At 34.9% G+C, this 17,270-nt stretch overlaps 1 protein-coding gene across 9 annotated transcripts in view; it reads left to right on the top strand.

Moving 5' to 3' along the window:
* The window catches only part of PTPRD (protein tyrosine phosphatase receptor type D), a 1,190,026-nt gene that overhangs the window by 267,248 nt on the left and 905,508 nt on the right, over positions 1-17,270 (top strand). For 8 of the 9 annotated variants that reach the window (XM_085214154.1, XM_085214153.1, XM_085214152.1 and 5 more), the window contains exon 3: positions 4,246-4,310. The gene's annotated coding sequence lies outside the window, so the exon portion shown is untranslated. Of the gene's footprint in view, positions 1-4,245; positions 4,316-17,270 lie in introns of all 9 variants that reach the window. The other variant, XM_085214151.1, reaches the window with a different exon arrangement.

Here is a 17,270-nt window from a genome sequence, read left to right as displayed (position 1 = left end):
TCATTGCAGCCTTCCAGTATTTAAAAGGGGATTATAAACAGGAAGGGAATCAACTTTTTACTCAGGTAGACAGTGATAGAACAAGAGTGAATAGTTCTAGGCTCAAGGAGGGAAGGTTTAAATTGGATGTCAGGGGGAAATTCTTTATAGAGAGAGTGGTGAAGTGCTGGAACAGGCTGGCCAGAGAGACTGTGGATGCTCTGACCCTGTATCTGTTCAAGACAAGTTTGGAAAGGGCCCTGGGCAATCTGGTCTAGTGTCAGATCTGGAGGTTGGTGACCCTGCCTGTGTAAGGCCCCACCTCTAGCTGTGTTCAGTTTTGGGCACCTCAGTACAGAAAGGACATTGAGCTGCTGGAGCAGGTCCAAAGAAGGGCAGTAAGGCTTGTGAAGGTCTTGGAGAACATGCTCTATGGAGAACAGCCAGGAGAGACTGAAGGAACTGGGGATGTTCAGTCTGGGGAAAAGGAGGCTGAGGGGAGACCTTATTGCTCTCTTCCAATATCTGAAAGGTGCTTACAGCAAGAAGGGAGTTGGTCTCTTCTCACTGGTGCCAGGTGACAGGATGAGGGGAAATGGCCTTAAGTTGCGCGAGGGCATGTTAAGTTTGGATTTCAGGAAAAACTTTAGAGAAAGTGTTGTTAAGCACTGGAATAGGCTCCCCAGGGAGATGGTTGAGTCACCATCCCTGGATGTGTTTAAAATCCATTTGGATATGGTGATCAGGGACATGATTTAGTGGAGGATTGTTAGTTAGGGTAGTATGGTTAGGTCATGTTTGGCCTCGATGATCTTTAAGGTCTTTTCCAATCTGAGTGATTCTATGATTCTATGATTTGCTATTTATTGACATTTCTTTGCCAGCACTTTTTTTCCAGAATGATTAGTATTGTGGCTTCATGTCACCAGTAAGAAAAATAAAGTAGAAAGGTGATTTTAAATTGCATTGTGGCTAGGTAGTTGACAAAAAAAGAAAACAGCAAATTCTTAATGTCATGAATGATCACATTCAATGTCATGAATATCATCTGAGCTAAACAGAATCACAGAATGACTTAAGTTGAATACTGTACAGTTCCCTTGCTCAAAGTGACACATAGCAGATAACCCACATTTGTGTCCTGATGACATTTCAGTGTCTTTAGAGAACCCACACATCTGTGCCAGTGCTCAGTAACCCCGAAGTAAAAAAGTAATTCCTTATGTTCAGAGAGACGTCCTGTGTCACAGTTATTGCCCATTACTTTGTCCTGCTACTTGACACATCTGAAAAAGCCTTTCTCTGCCCTTTTTTTTCACCCTCTTTTATGTGCTTATTTATCTGCTTTGATAAAATCCATTCCTAGCCTTCTATTCCCTAGGCTGAACAGTCCTAGTTCTCCCAAAGTTTCTTTATGAAAGCCAGCCTCTTTATCATCTTCACGCCCTATGTTGGACTCTCTTGAGTACATCCATGTCTCTCTTGTACTGGAGAGGAAGGAGGGAAAAAAGATACAGTACCCCAAGTGGGCCTTACCAGCAGTGGGAATGCCTTGACATGTTCATGTCACTTCCCCTAATGCAGCCCAGGAATCTACTGATCTTCTTTGCAGCAAGGACTCATTCCCATGTCATATTCAGTTGTCTCATGTATAGCTTGCATCCTTACTGCAAAGCTGCTTTCCAGCAGGTTGGGGACCAGAACGAATTTCTGCACAGGTATATTCCTCCCCAGGTGCAGGACTTAGCACTTCTCTGGGTTGAACTTAATGAGCAGAAAGACTATGCATCAGCCTCTCCCCCCAGTTTTGTGCCATCATTAAATTTACTGAGGATACACTCTCCTCCAACATCTACAGCATAAATGAAGATGGTAAAGAACACCAGTTAGGGGCCTCTAGCTGGACTTCATGCTCCTTAATGCCACTTTCTGGATGGACTTTTCAGCCAGTTTTCAATCCGCTTCACTCTCTGCTCCAGCCAGTCTGTACTGCAACAGTTTATCTATGAGGATTTCATGGAAAACAGTGTCAAATCCTCACTGAATTTCATTTAGACAATTTCCACTACTCTTATTTATGACCAAAGTTTGTCTAGATTATTATCATGTGATAAAATAACTCTGAACATGTGTAGCACTACTGCTTCAGCTAGGTTCATGTAAGATCATGGAACCAGATGGTATTCATTCTAGAGTGCTCAAAATGCTGGATGATGTCAACGTGAGACCTCTCTCATTTTTATTCAGAGGTCTAGGGAACTTGGAGTGATCTCAGTTGACTGGAAACTAATAAATGTTGTCCTAGTTTTCAAGGATGGCAAGAAAAAAGAGAGTGGTAATTACTGGCTTATCAGTGTCATTTCAGATTCTAAAATATTGTGGAGATGGTTATTGTGGGAGTTACTGAAAAGCACTCGAAAGAACATGCAGTTGTTGGTCATAACCATTGGAATCACAAGGGAAAGTCCTGTTCAATGAACTTAATTTCCTTTTATGACAATATTACCCATCCAATTGACCAAGGGAATATAGTTGATTTTATCTTTTTGGATTTCAGCCAAGTTTTTGATGCTGTTTCTCACAGTATCCTTATGGACAAAAATTCCAGCATGCAGCTAAACAAAAACATAATTTAAAGGGTAAACACCAATGTCAAACAGGTTGATCTGATAAGCTGATGAATAATAATTTGAGTTACATCAGGCTGGCAGTCAGTAGTGGTGTTCCAAAAGGTTCTATTCTGAAACAAGTTTTCTCTGATGATTTTATAAGTGATCTGAACAGAAGAGTCAAATACATACTAAGTAAATTTGCAGAAAAAATTGTGTGCCACAATATAAAAGGGACTATTTTAGAGTGTCCAAAGGAGGACAACAAAAGTCTTAAAGGAATATTTATGAGGAGTAGCTGAAGTTGCTTGGTTTACTCATCCTAGAGGAGACTAGAGGTAGACTTCATGGTGATGGTGGTCTACAACTTCCTCACAAGTGGGAGCAGAGGGGCAGGTGCTGATATTTTCCCCCTGGTGGCAGTGACAGGAACATGAGGGAATGGCAAGAAGCTGAGACTAAGCCTTCTGAATTGGACAATGCTCTCAGATATATGGTATTATTTTTAGGCAATCCTGTGTGGAACCAAGAGTTAGGAGGATCCTAAAGTATCTTGGAGTCCAACTCTTGGCTCCACACAGGATTGCCTAAAAACAAAAGCTTTTTTTTTTTTTTTCCTCTTTTTTTTTTTTTTTTTCTCTTTCATACAGTATTGTATTCTGTGATTCTAACTTAAGAGTATCTGGTAACTAAATAGGTTTTTTGTTTTTTGTTTTTTTTTTTTTTTTCCTGAAGGGTCAAAAACCCAATGCATTCCACAAAAGTAGAAAGGGAGGAAGTTATGAGTACTAATAAAAAGAAACAGAAGAAAAAATTCTGCTTGATAGCAATATCATTGTCAATAAACTATTATCTTTTTCTTCCATGCTACAAATAATATGAATTCAAAGCAATGTGGAATGGAGCTAGGAGACAAATAAACTTCTAGTATTCAAAAGCAAAGTATAAAGATACACACAACTGAAAGGAAGGGTACTTTTAATCATATCTTCCTACAGTGGCATTCAAATACCTGCTGTAAAGTTGATTCTTGCATTCAGTGTGTATTTAACAATTTCATCAGTTTTGGTTTAGGCATTTTATAGATCTATTAGCATGACTTCTAGTGAGAAAGTGTCAAATAAGTTAGAATGTACCTCCATGTAGTAGAGATTTACATTTGCTTGGTAAAAACACAAAAAATAGGTAGAATTGTAGAATTGGCAAGGCTACTATTTTGTTTTCATAAATTGCAGTTTCACAAAAAGTAACTTACAGATAAACATTTTGTCTGCTCAAGTACTGCAGGTTTTGGTAGTATTTTTGTACATACTGTGCTAATAGCAAATACATGGATGTTAAGCTAGATTTTTATACCAAACAGTAGTTTAAAAAAGTACAGCAAGAAAGTGTTCATATTTAAGGCACTGTGGTTAAATGCACAACTGTTGTTGCATGAATACTTAAATCAGAAAATAACATATTTATACAATTTAATATATTATAAATTACTTTATGATCTATTCTCTTTTACATCAGTATTATTCTAGAAACTATTCCTGTTTTATTAACCCTCCAGGAACTATTGGTATTAATGTGGGTATGTAAATTATTTATCTACTTGTTTATTTATTTATTTATACTTTATTTTTATTTTTATTTTTATTTTTTTCCCCAGGGAAAACTTGAAGAGTCTCTCACTTTTCATCCTCCAGTCACTGACTGTGCTATAAGGACACTGTGGTGAGGTGGTTTTTTTAAAACTTTTATCAGTTCATACTTTTATCAGTTAAAGCATAATTTCAGATTTAATTGTTAGAATATTATCCTTCAGTGCTATGGTGTCTGTGTAACAAAACTTTAGAAATGTCTTCTTGGCCCTCTTGGAAAACCCGGGATTGAAGGTGTACAATAGATCTGATGTGTAAGAAGTTGAATCTGTAGAAATATCAGATTTATTCTACATTTACAAGTTAACTTTATTTCCTATGAACAGTTCTATTGATTCATCAGTGTCCAGTACCTATTTTTCCAGAAATCCTAGGCTTTAATACGTCTCAAAGTAAAGGTGGTAACTGTAGTTAGTTTTGCAGACTTCCATAATTCAGAAATGTTTGATATTGAAAGTTTTTCAAATTTCAATGATCTATTTTTCAACTATTAACCTTTTTTCTTCAAGACTCTGCTTCTCTACCTCTCTTGCCTACTGCACCTCTCTACTATCACTATAGAATGACATTAGAAGTTTGAACAAATGTGTTTTCTGTAAGAGATTTCTTTTAATTCTTTTACTATTCAACTCTCAGCGGATAGAGCAAGTAATGTAATTCTAGATGTTAGAACTGAGTAACGATTCTGAATAACGATTGGTCAAGTGACTGCAAACCACAATTCAGATAATCAAGACTGTTGATTTCTATAGTGTTTTGTTGTTTTTTTTTTCCTTCTTTTCAACAGTTTAGCCGTTTAGCCTATCAGCCGTACTATATCATACTTGTTTTATTTTGGTACAGACTAAGAGATAATATTACTACTGGAACTTGAGTACTAAGAAATACGCAGCTTGATCTTTCAGTGAGAAATCATATGGCTTTTGTTAAGCTAAACGCTATTCTATGTTATTGGTTTTTTGTTGTTATTCTTTTTTTGTTTGCATACACTTAGCCATCTATTAATAAAGCTAGAATAATAGATTGAGAACTTCAAATATACATCTATGTTATATGAAAAAGAATTATGTTCCAGAATTTAAATAACAAAAAGAATACAGCTTTCATGGTTCTAGTTAGTAAGAAGACTAAAGTTGTATGCTATTTCATTTTCTAAGGAAATAATAGTGAGCATTACATCATATACATCAATTGCAACCTAAGACCATACAGCATGGATTCTTATTCTCTACTTTGTTATATTCTCACTGTCAAATGGAGAATTTACAAAGAAAGTAGAATAAGTTATATTTGACTTTAAAATATAAATATCACTCAGATCAGAATCTGTTATCACGTCAGTCTTCTCAATCAACTTTTTTGTGATCACTGAGATAGGTTATGATCTACTATACCTTGATCTAAAAGAAGAAATGATTTCCCACAAATGCTATTATGCAATTGATATGACAGAAGGAAGAGATGTCATGTCATCAAAAAGAAACTGGACAAGAGTGAAAAGTAGGAACAGACTGATATTAAAAAAAGTCAAGTGCAAGGTGTTGCATTTTGACTGGGGCAATCCCAGATACGTGTACAGACTGGGAGAGGAATTCGTTGAGAGCTATCTTGTAGAGAAGTACTTGGGGGTTCTGGTGGGTAAAAAGTTGGACATGATCCAGTAGAGTGTGCTTGGAGCCCAAAAGAACAACTGTATCCTGGGCTTAATCAAAATAAGTGTGGACAGAGGGGCAAGGAGGGGATTGCCCCCCTCTGCTCTGCTATCATGAGACCTCATCTGGAGTATTGTGTGTAGACCTGGGGGACCCACCAAAGGAAATTATGGAGCTGTTGGGGCTGGACCAGAGGATGGCCATGAAGATGATCAGAGAGCTAGAACACCTCTCCTATGAAGAATAAGCTGGACTTGTTCAGCCTGAAGAAGAGGATTCCAGAAGACTTCATTGCAGTCTTCCAGTACTTGAAGGGAACTTAAAAAGGAGGGAGAGTTACTTTTTACATGGACTCATGATTACATGACTGGAAGAGGGAGAATGCTTTTAAACTGAAAGAACACTGATTTAGATTAGATGTTTGAAGGAAATTATACACTCAGAGGGTGATGAGACCCTGTGGCACATTACCCAAAGAAGTTACGAATGTCCCATCCCTTGAGGCATTCAAGGCCTGGTTAGATGGAGCACTGGGCAACCCAGTGGCAACTCTGACCATTGCAGTGCAGTTGGAACTAAGTTATACTTAAGATTCTTTCCAACCCAAGCCATCTAATGATTCTATGGAATCTAGGCAGTAAATAATTTATTTTTATTTTTTTTATTAAAGAGACTGTTACATAACTTGCATTATGGAAATACACTGATTATTCTCTTTAATTATGAACTCAAATACTTTGTATAATTTCTCATTCATAAAAAGTGCTTGCATGCTGTTTTCTACTAAAGCAGCAAAGAAGATAATAGTCTCAAATTTCTACTTGGATTATTAATTATATTTCTAATAACAGGATCAGATTTCTACTGCTTTTCCCTATTTGTTCTTTGTGATGTCTCATGCTTTAAAAAACTTTTAACATGAAAGAAGTTGAAGCTTTCCAGTGTTGTGGGGACAATGAATTAAGTTTTTAAAGTATGTTAATAGCTAAGGAAGGACCAGAGATAACACTGGTCTGTTACATGATAAATTTAGTCACCTCATAGTTAGGGAGAGAGATGTTTAATGTCTTCTTAGACACTGTCTTCAAAACAAATGATGGTCCTGGGACTCCCAGATTCTGTGCTGGAAGACTGTGTCTACATAAACGTACAGCCAAATTCAAACTTGTGTTGAAATTGCAGTTTCAGCTGGATGCATGTAAGCCTGATGGGGCTAATCCCAGAGCACTATAAGAGTTTTCAGATGTCATCATGAGATTTCTCTCTCTCTTTTTTTTTTTTTTTCCCCCAATGGTCTTGGGAATCTGGAGAGGTCTCAGTCGACTGGGAGTTGGCTAACTTCCCAGTTTCCAAGATGGGCAAGAAAGAAGATCCTGGTAATTACAGATCAGTCAGCTGGGGGGTTTCAAAGATCTATATTCTGGGGCCAATTTTCTCTGATGTTTTTATAAAAGATGCAAGAGTCAAATAAGTACTATGTAAATTTGCAGATGATACTAAATTGGGAGGAACTGCAGACTCCCACAAGGATAAAGAAGCCTTACATTTATGCTCTAAATCTTTTGTCTTTCATAGTTGCTTGCTGTTGCTTGCTTGATAGAATCCTTTCACATAGACATAGACTAGCGCAACAGTTGTCTTCTAGTAAGATGTCTGATGGGTCACTTCTGTTTTAATGCCTCTGAAGATTTCCGCATTATACAAACACAGCATTAGATGTTACGATTGTAGTGCTTTAATGTCATAATAACCAGAGTTATACTTAGCTATTTGTTAAATTCAGAAGAGTTCACTCTATTAGTGACTATAGGAAAAATAATAATATCTCAAAACCAGAAGGTCTGATACTTACTTCATTTTGGTATGTGAGCTAGAGAAAATTTCATATGCCCTCAGTCCCCTTGGGTTAATGAGAAGTGATATGCTTTCTTGAAGATGACTTTTTTTTTTTCCTTTTAAACAATGATTGAAATATATGAGCAGCCTCATTTGGTTCTACAGCAAGAATTTATGTGAAATAGCATCAGAAAAAGAGCTACATATGAATTTGTCTAAAAGAGTGAAAAAAAAATTATTTTGAAATAAACTGTTATTAGTATCTTCTCTAAAAATTCTTTGGTTAGGGCTGGAAGACAGTGACCTTTTTCATAATTCCTTTCTCAGACACCTGGTTCAGTGATGCTAAAATACCCTAGAAAAAGGAATTTAAAATAAATAAACAAAATAAATAAAAATAAATAAAATAAATAATAAATTAAAAACTCCCTTCTCACAAAATCAGTACAAAAGTATTACTGTTTAGTAGGAGAGAATTACAATTATTTGGAAATCTATTTCATTTTTCAATATACATTTTTCTATGTAAATTCAGAAACCTACCTGCTTAATCTTATTTTAAGTTTCAGAGTATCTTATTTGTTTCTTTTTTCCAATTTAGATTTTACTACTACTATGCATTACACAAGAAATAAAAAATTATTAACAAGAAAAACAACAACAATAATAACATTAATAATACATGTGTCTAAAAAAAAAAGTCTTTCTTTGCCTGGAGCTTTGTTGGATTGGTAATTAGTAGTCAGGATTTGCAGATTTGTTTGGCGATACTTGAAGACTACTGAAATAACACTTTATGTCAGTATTTATTGATTATTTATTCACATTATGTGAAGTATTATATTTTCTGACTTTTTCAACAAGTGACAAAAAAGTTGTTTCAACTTCTGTGAATACAGAAGTTATTTCAAAAAACGAGTACTACTACATTTCCAATGACATGTTCCCATTTTGCTATTGTAGCTGACTTCATTCTATTCCCACTCTTTCTTCATCTGCTTAAAAATATATCTGAAATAATAATGACAATTGCAAAATTAAGTCAGCAGCTGTTAGCACACATATTTTTGTTGCTGACAAATTCAATTAAAGACATTGCTAGCTAAACCTATCAGATAAGATGCAGCTCAAGAAACGTCAACTCTGAATTATATTTTCCCATGATAATTTCCCAATTAATTATCCCCATTAAGTCCATAGAATTCATTTGAAACTGAAGCACATAAAAGTAAATTATGGAAAATGCCTTGGTAGTTTGTGGGTATTCTGGAATGTAAGGCTGTGTGTCTCCGATGCATAATGCTTTTGCTAAAATTGTTCAGACTGGAGCAGAACTATAAATAATGTTTAGATATTTTCATCATAATTAAATATTTCCAAGGCAAGCTATGATAGGAAACTTCCTTCAGCCTCCCACACCATACCTGCTTCTCTTCCACCATCCAATATTTCCAGGTTTTTTATTATTTGAATTTTGAACTGTGTTTTAAGCTGTTTATGAATGACATGGAGGTTCTTAATACAGATAAGAACATTCTAACAAAGTAGTGGGATTTGGAGAGTGAGTTCAAACTTTGTCATGAATAAAAATATAATTGCTGGGGGGAAAAAAACTTAAGGATAAGATGGAGCTGCGGTTTTTATAGCTAAATTAACCTTTTAAGGCTTTGAGTTTCTTTATGGTTCAAGTCCATTAAAGGTAACATTTGCCAACAATGCCATGAGTGTGACTTTAGCTGTTCAATAATTGAAACATTCATAACCTTTGATTTAGCTCTTTTAGCAATTGTAGTAGCTAACAGAAAGCACACCACAGGTAGGAGCCTAAAATGACCAGCTGCAGAATTCCACAATTGCAGAAGCAAAGTCTTTTTAGAACAAAATATTTTATTTTAGTATATATTTTTAGTATATCTATCAATTTCATGAGAGCAACAGCAACAATGAGCAATGAAAACTAATGAAAAAGGGAAAACCAATTTTCATTCAGAAATTATAAGGGAGAAAACTGCTGAATACCAGAAATTAGGCTGGTAGTTACCCTGAACAGTTGTAATGATCATTTCTCTGCAGTTAAAATGTTTTCCTTTTTTATGTTGTCTTCCATATGGAGACACCGAAGTTGTGTCTGCTAAAATACCTGAAGGAGAGTTGTTATTCCTTGAAGCTTAAAAAGATTATTTAAGTTTATTTTTTACAGGTTTTCTGCAGTTCTTATGAATATCACTGAGGAAAATAAAATGGTAAGCTATATAAACACGAGATATTGCCAAAACAATTTTCACCTCCCCTGCTTCCACACTAATATGAAAATATATGACATATAATTAGTCCAGAACAGTAGTTAAGCTCTCATTAGCCAAACAGCCTCACAGTCCACTACAGATGTTCATTAAATTGAATAATGGTGTAATTCTACCTTTTTCAATGAAGACAGGCATTCGTGCAGTTTTGAAAGAGACCTGTGGTCTACTATACTGTGCTCCAGTGGGACAAGCACAGCTTCCTTTATAAAAGCTTCTTTTTAGTAGAACAAAATGTGGTCAACTACATCTTTCATTATTCATGAATTTCTTTTTCTTTTCTTTTTCTTTCTTTTTTTTTTTTTTTTTTTTAAATGAAACATGTTTGCTGAATAGATATCAGAAAAAGAGTACAAGTTCCTAACACATCCAAGCAACCATATATTAAATAATATAGCAATGAGAGATCTTGATTTGGAATGTGGTATTTTTTCCTCCTTGTTAATCTTTACTAGTGATTAAGTGTTCAAGAACTCCTCTGAAAATCTAAGTACCCAACTGTGTGTTTCTATTTCACATTAATTTACATGAGATAAGAATATTCAAAATTAAATTTGAATGTTTTACAAAGTTGAAAATCCGTACTTGCACATTCCAATTATTTTTCTGTCACTGGCATGCTTGTGGTTTTTTTCTATCATAATGTCCATTAGAATAATCATGTGGTTCAAATGAAATTCAATATTCAGAGTTTAAACTACAGACAATATTAATACATTTGAGTTTATTTGATACATCCAAGTTTTTTATCAGAAATAAACCCCTTTTGGAGATTGATTTTATTAATACCAATAACAACATAAAGAAGATAAGCAGTATTTCTTTTTCCTGAACCTGACTCAGAAAGACGTTAAATTTATCTCTCAGATAGACAGAGAAAAATATTCATTGAGATTTCAGTAGAAATGAATGATGACATCTGCCAACATGTTAAGAAATTATTTTCTCCAATTTCCAATGTGAAAAAAGTAAAAAGAAGTACAAGAAGTAAAAAATTAATTGTATCTATGATACCTTGAAAATTTCTTAAAACACTTATTAGCAAAGAAGTAAACTAAAGTGATTCAAAATGAACTACCAGTATAGTCTTATGAGCGTTGATGATTCTATTTTGAAATTTCCTATTAATTTAAATAAAAGAACATACACACACACACATATAAAGAAATATGAAAGCAAGAAATCCAAATAACAGTTACAAATCTTTATGCTTCACATCATACTACTGGCCATGGAAATAAAACTTCCAGTTTTCATTAAGTCTGTAGTAATAGAAAATAAAAATATTTACAGTGGTATTGATCACAGCTGCTCTTCTGAGTTCCTGAATCTGAAATCTTTGCTGGGTTAAGGTTTCAGCATTTATAGTCAATTTATACATGATTTCTCAACATCCAGCAATTGTCCCGCATTCCAGAAAGAAATATAGCTATTGTCCCAGTCATATATATTAGGAGATAGTGAACAAATGGTATATTTGTTTGGTATATTTGCAGGTCTACTGCCAACTTCTGGTGGAAGGAAAAAGGAAGCAAAATGTTGCTTTGAATTGCTCAGAGCAGAAACAATTGTATTAGGGAGTTGCATATGGTTAATTCAGACAGATATTGTCCCTCATAAATGTAGCTGAGTGCTTTAAAATTCTAAATCTAGAGATTTCACCATAAATAGAAAAATCTATGCCCCAAATATAAAAAGAGGACTGCTACAGTGATCAAACCATAGATTGTAAAGGAATACAAAGATATGAGAAGTTCTTAAAATATCTTTTAGCTTCTTAATGTGCATGTTCATGAATGAAAACACCCTTCAAATGCTTTGAGAACTGAGCTGTGACCTCATAAAATTGTTTCAATACAGAAAAGCACTACAACAACCACAAAGAAATCAGTTACACTCCCATAAGACATTTTACGAAGATATGGAATTTGAAAATATACTGTCTAGCTGAATTGAGACTGTCAGAATATTTATTAACTGCATCTGTCAAAATCAATGATATATTTTTCCATGTAGGAGAATACTGGAAGATTAAAACAATTACAGTAATTATACATCTTCCTCTAAAGTACGTACCCTCTTGATTCCTTAAAGGTTATCATTTTTGTTTCATATTTTGCATATATTTCCTTCATTCACAACATTTCTGTGGATTGTTCTTTAATCAGTTGATATATCTAGCGATCAGTGTTATGAACCCATTTTTTTTTTCCTGCTAGGAAAACACTTTGACACTTCCTTGAAAGCGCTTGAACAATTATATTTTAGAGTGTCTTGCCTGAACTATTGAAATCAATAATCTTCATTAATTGAAGTTAGACTGATTGTACTACAAGTGTATTATTTTGTTAGGAAAATACTTGAGAAAAATGAATTATTTTCAGAGTAGTTTGTAGTTTGTTGATCCATGACCTCTTCCCACAGAATTTTTTAAAATGGAGCCTTTTTTATGCCCTACTGTGCTGTCATTCCAGCAAATATTGGTGTAGATGAAATCTCCACAAGGACTAGAGCATCTAAACATGAAGCTCTTTCTGGCTCTGTCTGTAGAACATCTCATCTGTTTGTCCTTCCTGATCAGATAGACTAGAGTAGATACCTATTCTTACTTTATCTATAGTGATTTACTTCTAATTCCTTACCCATAAGCCCTTAGATAGCTCATCATCCATCTCCAGGCAGAACTCCGTGCATTCCATTTGCTCTCTCAAATAATGGGCAAATCTACCTTCCTGTCTTCCTGTTCTATCCCTTCTTATGTGATTATCTGCCTCCTTTTCAGTACCCCAGCCAAACACATCATTCCAGTATGCCTCCTTCATCCCACCAAAATCAAGATATCTAACTCAGACATCTAGTTTCTAATGTTTATTTACTTTAGAGATACACACCTGCATGCTCACTTCTCAGAAATGATCTGACTCTGTTTTTGTTTTTGCTTCTCCTATTATTTGTTTGGGGTTTTTGCTGTTATTGTTATGGCTTGGTTTTTTTTGTTTTCCAAAATGGTGCCATACTGTTCTACCAATCACTCCTTTACAGGGCTGCTAGTAACTCCTTCACATATAGTTCCAAGTTGAAAACTTACCAGATCAGGCATCCTCCTGGCAGAGACATCTCTGCCCAAATAAGGAAGTGCATCTCATCTTTTCCCAAGTAGATGCTGATCCTCAGATCCAAAACTCAGCTGCTTACACCAGCTGCACAACTAATTGTTGAAATATCACTACTCCTTTTCTTCATTAGAAGGACTGAGGATATCAGCTGAGCCCCTATCCCTGATTATCACACTTAAAGCTCTATATTCACTTTTGATATTTTGGTATTGTCCCTTACAATATTATTGTTGTCCACATGGAATATCACACACACACTCACACACACAAAAGTTTTAATCAAGAATAAGACAAGATTTTGTAGTTTCCCCACAACATTCCAGACATAAGCCCCCATCCAGCAGCTAACTTCCCTGGAAAACAGATTGTCAGTTCAGCAGTTGAGTGTCTCCCTCCCCCACAGCAGGGGGTAAGTAGATGCTAGCACTTGCTTCTTCCTCCTGATTCTCCTTAAGGGGTCAGTCACCTAAAATATTTCACTTGAAAGCATATCCAATTCCTTCTCAGCTTTCAAAACAGTGAAAATTATTATGTAATTTTTGAATAATTTTAGCATGTGAAACATCTTGAGAAGACTTCTGGGTCTTTCATGTTTGTTATCAGATTTTCTGAAAGATTGATCAAGGTCAAAAGTGAATTTTCATAAGAATTTAGTTATAGAGTTTGGAGTATCTTACAAGCTAACACAGAACTCCATCAATCCACAATTAAAATCTCTTTAAAGTGAAAATCACAAATGCTAAGATAGCATGAAGAAGGGCACTAATATACAGATGAGGAGCAAGAAAGAGATACACATCATCTTTGTATTTTGTGTGAAGGAAATTGAATGAGACTATCTTAGTTTCTCAGACACTTGAAGGAAATTTCATCTAAGTTCCCAATAACATTTTTTCTTCTGCTTCTTATTAGGGAAAACAAACAAAGTACAATATAGTCTTAAAAATCAATACCAAAAAAAAAAAAAAAGGAAAAAAAGAAAAATATTTTATATTTATAAAACAGTTAAAATACAGTATACATCATGACATTCCTGTTTGTAGGATAAGAAATATCTGTGCTTGTTGGCTAATATATGTAGGTTTCTCTGAAAGTAATGCCTCATTTATTTTCACTGAAACTATAACAGATACAAAGAACACAGTAACACTAATTGGTAGAGCATCTTCTCAGCTACAAAACATCATTTTTCAACATAGTCACCACCATTAACTGTGCATTTTCACGAGCAGTGAACTCTTGTCTGCATGCCATGCTCAAAAAAACTGTGCCAATTGAGATGACCCACTGTTGCTGCCACCACTGCTGAAATACACCACCCATTGCCTCTCTCTGTTCACAACCACTGCTTGGTTTCCGTAAATCACCAAGTGTCAATGAATATCAGTGGGTGCAATCTTTTCCTCATGGAGGTATTCATTTATACCTTCACTTCATATGCACTTCCATGTGAGGCACCACTTTGTCAGACTGCTCCTTTGATGTTGTGCATCAGCAAAATATAATGGAATATATACAAGATTATCTAGTCCAACTGTCCTCCCAACACCATTGCTACCACAAGCCACTAAACAATATCTTGTAGCTCCTCATCCAGACACCTCTTGAACTGTGCTGGGGATGGCTGCCTCCCTTGGCAGGTCATTCCAGTGCCTGACCCCTCTCTGAGAGAAAAAGTTCTTCCTTATGTCTAATCTAAACCTCCTCTGGTACAACTTGTGTTCATTTCCTCAGGTTCTGTTTGTTGCTTGGGAGAAGAGGCCAAACCCCTTCTCATGACAACCTCCCTCTAGGAATTTATAGAGTGCCATGAGGTCTCCCCTGAGCCTCCTCTTCTCCAGACTAAACAATCTCAGCTCCCTCATCCACTCCTCATAAGACTTGTACTCCAGATCCTTCACCAGTTTTGTTGTCCTTCTCTGGACACGTTCCAGGGCTTCAATGTCTTTCTTGTAATGAGGGGCCCAAAACTGAACACAGTATTCAAGGTGCGGCTTCATCAGTGCTGAGTACAGTGAATTCAACCATATTACCAACATCTGTCTCTGACACTGTGGGCCAACATACTAAAACAGGAGGCATAACTTCATACTGTAAAAGGGAAATAAAATCAAAGTAATCAAGCACCTCTTCTGTTTTCATTCTTTTGAAAAATATTACCTTCAGGCTAAGAAACTCTTTGTCCTTTAATTGACTGCAGTAATTGGCAAAATTTTAACTTTCCAGAAGATGAATACTGGTAGTTACTGAGGTTTGATTGTGGTGCTTTCCCACAATTTGGCAGCTGACTCGAAATAGTTCTTGGCTAGACTCCCAGACATTAATATATGTTATGGACCAAAGATATTGAAATCTCTCCACATATTCACACAGTATGCTTGACTTCTGTGTATTTTTAAACAGCTCATTTCATATCTACGTTGCATAAACACTGAAATCAATCCAGATATGGCTTCTTCTAGCATTGGTAAGGTCTGTTATTGACAGCTTCTGATCTATGTGTGTCTTTTCACTCTAATACATTCAGTTTCACTGGGAAGGAATTCTTATTGATAACTCTGTTACGGAAGTCCTGAAAATTCATTGTTGCAAGGGATTATTCTCCTTAGATCTAGAGATAAATTCTGGAACTCTGCCTCAAGAAAAAGCCAAACTCTGTTTTCAGACATTGAATCCTTTTAAGATTCTCTTTGGGCAAGCAGTCACAATCAACGTACAGACTATAATACTGTTTCTCACAGAAATTAATATGCTAAAATTTATGAGGAAGCAGAACACGCCCTTATTTCTGCTATCTGAAGATATCATCCTTCAAGGAAATATCAGCCAAGTAAGTTGTGAATTTGTAGAGTATATGCAGAGGCACCTAATTTATGCATAGAGAATATCTCTTCATCTTGTATTAAATCTTCTTCCTTAGAGACTCCTCTTTATTTTTACTTCTTTTAATCTTTGCCTAGAAATTATTCCCATTGTGACATCAGAAACAAGCACACCATATATCCAAAATTTAACCTGCTTTTTTTTTTTTTTTTAACTTTTTGTGCACATGTGGATGTGCATGTGTCTTTGTTTATGTGCACTATTTCCTTTTCCAGCTATAACAAAATAATCAAGTGCAATGTAACCATTTAAATGTGACTTTGTTTTAGTAGCCTTGACGGAATCAAACTCTGATGAGAAATAACTACTCTTAAGAATTAACTGAATATTTTTTAATCTATTAAATAAAATAATTAAATAATTCAAAATAATTATAACTCCATTTAGACTAGTTTTTTGTTGTTGTTGTTGTTTGTTTGTTTGTTTTGTTTTCTTCATCCAGTTCATCTTTATTGATCCTTTTTCACACTGGATGAATTCATTTATGTGAATGATGATGTAAAAATGATGAACTAGAACAGCAAATGAGGTTTTAGACATTAAATAATATTTGGGATTGCTGTTAACCTGATGTCACTACAACTATCAATAAACATCATTAAAAAAAAAAAAAGTAGATAATTTTTCACTAGATGGATAGTTTGTCTTTTTATCTTTTTTGTGTGCCTTAAATGACACATAAAATCAGTTTCAAAAGATATAAATATTGAAGTTGTAATAAATCTTGAAGTTCTCAGTAAGAATGTAAATTAATTTTGTTTTTAAGGAAAATTTGTAAAGAAAATGCCACAAAATTCTTGTGAAGAGAAATATCTGATTCTGCTTATCTGTAAAGAATGAATGCATGGAAGACGTGTAAATAAAATTTACATATCTTTGAGATAAAAAAAAAAATAGAAGCACATAGGTATATTCATTTAAGATAAATATTTATTCAAAATTCAAAATTATAACTTTGTTCAACTATTTTCTATAATTTACGTTTTCTGACACTGAGCTAGAAAAGTTACACTGAGCTAGAAAAGTTCCTGACTTAATTCCGTCATTCATAGGGTATGAATTGTTGCTGGCAATAGAGGACACTAGACAAAATTTTGTATTAAGAATTTAAAGTGACAGCAGGAAGATAGCTAGTATCAGGAAGTTAGATATGCCAAGTCAGTTTTCCTCTCTGTACTGTGAAATTATCCAGCTTCTTTGAATTAAACATTGATGCACACTGTGTGTTTGACTATCATGAATA

Source organism: Meleagris gallopavo, chromosome Z (genome assembly GCF_905368555.1).
Source record: "Meleagris gallopavo chromosome Z, MGAL_WU_HG_1.1, whole genome shotgun sequence".
NCBI lineage: Eukaryota > Metazoa > Chordata > Aves > Galliformes > Phasianidae > Meleagris > Meleagris gallopavo.
The sequence above is the reverse complement of the archived record's forward strand: the minus strand, read 5'-3'. Positions and strand labels throughout refer to the sequence as shown.